Source organism: Capsicum annuum, chromosome 12, assembly GCF_002878395.1.
Source record: "Capsicum annuum cultivar UCD-10X-F1 chromosome 12, UCD10Xv1.1, whole genome shotgun sequence".
Lineage (NCBI taxonomy): Eukaryota > Viridiplantae > Streptophyta > Magnoliopsida > Solanales > Solanaceae > Capsicum > Capsicum annuum.
In genome coordinates this window covers 114,197,271-114,202,073 of record NC_061122.1, presented here as the reverse complement: position 1 = coordinate 114,202,073, position 4,803 = coordinate 114,197,271, and the positions used below count along the sequence as shown (strand labels likewise).

Below are 4,803 nucleotides of genomic sequence, written 5' to 3'. Positions count from 1 at the left end.
AATTAATCAAGAAATTACTTTGAAAATGGAGAATTCTTATCTTTAATCGGTAGTAAAACCAAGAAAAAAGTATTAATCTATTTTAGTGTTTAACTATTAAGAGGCAAGATGAAAAATAAGCAAAACTGGACCCCAAAATTGATTTAGTGGTGATCTGCACCAGCAAAGAAATAAAAACTGCAGCTTTTTTTATTTTCAAATCCACTCCAGACTTTGACGGGGTGTCCGGGATTCGTTCGAAGTCCGATATATGCAAACGAACTATACAACCATACTAAATTCAATTTTTCAGACGCAATGGTGACTTTAGATTTTCAAAAAAATGTTGTTTACACAAAATTGACCCCCTAACCCTGAAATCATTATTTTCCAAAATGAGGGTCAAAATGAGATATAAGAGACGCAAAATCATATCAAACATGCTAACACCTTAATATTGACATTCTGCATCTACTGGCGAAGTCGTATTTTCCATCCGAGGTCATTTCGATCAAATGTGGGTCTCACACCTATATTTCAAATTATTGAACTTTTCAACCAATAGGTCAAAATAAGCTCGGGTGCACCTAAACCCGAACCAAAGGTCTACATAGCCTAAAATTGATACTACGGAGTTGCTGGCGCAGTACGTTCAGTCATCCGCAACATTTAAAATAATGCCACTTACTCCCACACCATAGAAATATCATAATACAACTACAGGGAGGGGATAAATAGTCAAATAATATAAAATCACAATTTCACTTATTTATCAAATTTTTAGGTCATTACATTTTAAGTCTTTCAACTATAAAGAGCACTAGAGAATTATTTGGATTAGATTAATTGAAGGTAGTACAATAAAAGGGGAAAGACCAATTAAGTAGTTAATCAAGAAAAAATCTATTAATTGGCTCAAATCGGATAGGGAAAAAATGTAGTCAAAAGTTGGCTAAAAAAGAAATGTCTTGACAATATCCTACGTTTTTAAATTTAATTTTTGGATTTTATTAATATCAAAATAAAACATGAAAAATTATTCTTACATTTATGGACCAACCCATTATAAAATCTATAAATGAAAATTGGGCTTCTGCAATTTTTAAAAAAAGATCCAGCCCAAATCATAATTTCGTATGACATATAATCTCCCCTAGGGTTTCATAATCAATTTTAATGTCTTCTTCTCTGCCGTTTTAGCTCATTTCCAGGTGAAAAATTTCTTGCCTTCCCCTGAATCCTCAATTCATCAGGCTTCTGCTTTGGATTATCAATATTCTACCTTTGATCCTCAAAGATTGTACTATCTTTAGCTCTCAAAAGTAAGTATCTGCCCATTTGTTGCCATTGAATCTTACTGTTCAGCTCAACTTCTCCGCCTTTTACTTTTTTTCTTGAATTTATTCTTATATGTAGCTAAGTTCTCTGATGGATGGGATGTTTCTTCTTTTTTGGTGCTGATTTTAGGGTGATAGGTCCTTGAGGCTGATTGCATGTCCAAGTAAGCTTTAATTTCTTCTTCCTGTCCTTCTTCTTTAGCTGTAGTTTCTCCTTTACTCTCATTTGATTCCAGATGTAGCCGGGAAGAATATAATGGGATGCTCGAACTCACAATCTTTTGACCTGTCTTCTGCTTCTCAGGTGTATTTGTTGCATAGATGTCACTCGACCCTCCCCCTTTACTAAGAATCCTTTTTGATGGCTGAATCTATATAGACTAGTCAGCTATAGGGTGTTGTTGTTGCCTCTTGGATTGTAAATATTTTTTTTGTGGTGTCTTGTAGTACTTCTAGTTGTAACCTTTAGCCTTATCATCTTTTTGTTGATGATAATCTAATGTATGGACACTGTGACTTGTCATTGTTAAGGATCTTCTTTCCTTGAATTTCCAATTGCTCAAGTGTGAAATCCCCTATGTCTATTACTATATTTGTCAAATGATCTTCTAACTGATTCCCTTCCCTAAATACGTGTCCTATAGATTTCACACTTAGTTTTATATCGTACACATATCAAGAAAGTTATATCTAACAGCGTATGCAAGAAATATTTTAAATACTCGCTATACAATGACACATAAAAAATTAAACCGGTTTCCTATTAATTCACTGCCTAACAATCTAAATGAATTATTTTATTCCCATTTTCATTTTTTTATATTTAATTCTAGATCCTCATATGTCTCAAAATGAACCTATTTAATATTTTATGCACGATATGCTAGTGATCTACCTAAATGTAGTCTTAAATATTCTTGATTAAGGATCTAGAATTCTAAGAACATTGGGTTTCTTCTTACTTCTTTAAACACTAATTTTCCCTAAAGGTCATATCTCTCTTTGAAAAAGAACCAAAAACAATACTCAAGGTTTCACTGACAAAACTAACATACTAAAAAAATAACTAATATATATTAATCCTAATTTACAATTACAAAATCAAAAATATATAAAATTTACCTAGAATTCAAGAAATAAAAATGATCAAGTCAAATGACAGAGAAAAAAGTACTACCTAAATAATATAGAGACCCGAATAAAAAGATAAATGAAGTTCTCTTTTCCCACACCACACATAAAATCAAGCACAGTATCCAGTGCTAAAAAAAGAAATAAATGAGTAGGTTGAAAATAAAATATTCCCAAATTAAGAATTGGTATAAGGCTCATAATCACTCGGCGCAAAAGCTCTATCACAGTGATCCTTATCTCTCTCATGATATCCATCAGCAGCAGCAAAATTAGCAAGGGTAGGGGCAGGGGAAATATAAGTGTCATCATTCAACAACTCTACATAAGTTAGGCAAATTTTACACGTTAGATAACAATATCTTCCAAGAAAAAACCTCTAGTCTAACTTTGGAAGCTCATTTGTAGTGGAAGGTCTACAACTAACCCTTAACTGCAAGTCCAACATCCCAAAAAAATGGCCCAGAATTTTATTATTTATAGGATAGCACTCCTAGGTGCTCATAGAAATATTAGGACTCTCCAATTATTTCTTTTCTATTTAGACATCAGATGGTAGCGGTAGAGGCAAAGACATATTATCCTCCTCCTCATATAGACCCTAAGCATGATAAACTGAGTAAGAGAGCATCCAAAATAGAGACTCCTTTTCTAGAGTACTTCATCATGGCAAACATAATTTCGCCTACATTTTTCAGCTTCACTATCATTAAGATGCAAACTATGCAAACTTGGTATATAATGGCATCCGTGTGGTGAAAAAAAGGTATAAATATACCACATATTATCTTTAATCAACATGTAGACTCTCTAGTAAAGTAACTCATCTTTGAGTCTTATGTGTGTGTTGCTATCCCGATGCTTTCTATTTACTCGTGGAGAAGACTACGTAATTTATGCTTATTCAACTTTACAATCATTCCTCAGGGAAAGTCTCCTCATGGACTTATGAAGGAGCCAATTTACATTGGCATCTTTAATAAGACTCAGGTTGTACACTCTTTGATCAACAAATATAAAATGCAACCCAATTATATGCACCTTAGCTGGAATTGTGAAACTCATCTTGCAACCTAGATTCATTGATTTGCTCTTGATCAAACTAGTGATCATTGTAAAAATCAATGAGCCATTGTTTTTCTTCCGTTATCAATAAATTTTATCACAATATTTTCCTCGCTGGCTTTAGTATCAAATCTGGAGTGTGTGTTTGTTGTGAAGGGGCTTTACTACTTGATAATTTTCTACTTTTTTTACTCATTCTTAGTGACATTTTCAGTATTTTTGTCACTACCTGGGACTATCCCATAGTCGTAATACGGTTCTTAGAGTTCCAAGTTAACCCAAGCTAACTTATGGACGGACATAAGCTATGATTACTGTTAGAAAGTAACAGAATAATATGCAAAAGGTTAATAAATTAAACTAAAGCTAAATTGTATTAAAGTCAGGATTAATATTGTCTGAGATAATCAATAAAACTGAAATCATGTCTAACTATCTGTCTGTTTGAAAGCTTTTAAATCATGACGAGCTATAGGGACAGGTCCCCAACTAACTCTAACTGACTAAAATAATGTAAACTACTAGAAATAAATAAATAATAGACAGTCCTTGGTTAATAAGGACTCACCAAGTCTGCAACTGAGTTGAACAGGAACATGCTAAGCGCGGTCCAGTTGAAAGAGATAATATAGCACAAAGAAGTTTGTGTTCAGTACTTTGAATATACTCAATATGTGATATATATAAGACTAACTGGTATATAAGCGAAACATAAATGCATGAATAAGTAAACTGAATGCAAAACCAAATATAAACATGTACTGGATAGAGTGAATAGTTTAATACTGAACACCTGGTCAGGCAAACCTAAACTACATACAAATTGAAACTGAATTGAGGGATGTAAGAGCTAACAATAACCGATATTCACCAATCTAAGCTAATCAGAGTCAAACCTATAACCCCAGTTTGAAGGGTGTAAGTACCTTACCAAGGATACCAACATTTGCTAGCATGAATCCATTAAATTGATGTCCCAAAGGACTCGTATTTAATTACTCTACTGGTGGGTAACCGCTCATAACAAACGGTAAAACCATACTTTTAGAAAATAGGTACATCTACTAAAGGTATTAGACTTCTACTTATGGGTGAGACTTCATCCATGCATTCACTCGATACTATGTGCTATTCCCAATAGAATTGACACTAATAACTAATAACTGATATATTCTCAACATGATAATATTTTGAATTTAGTAACCAAAACTATGACTTAACCGGTCATAACATGAAAATTGAAATATGCATGACTATCGAGGTATTATGTGTTCATAACCCACTAGGTTTT

The 4,803-nt window shown here is 33.1% G+C and overlaps 1 long non-coding RNA gene across 1 annotated transcript; it reads left to right on the top strand.

Moving 5' to 3' along the window:
• The first annotated feature begins 913 nt into the window (after positions 1 to 913).
• Positions 914 to 1,871, top strand: LOC107851717. Its single transcript, XR_001669135.2, has 2 exons — positions 914 to 1,301; positions 1,447 to 1,871. It is a non-coding gene; the product is annotated as an uncharacterized LOC107851717 (long non-coding RNA).
• Positions 1,872 to 4,803: the final 2,932 nt, after the last annotated feature.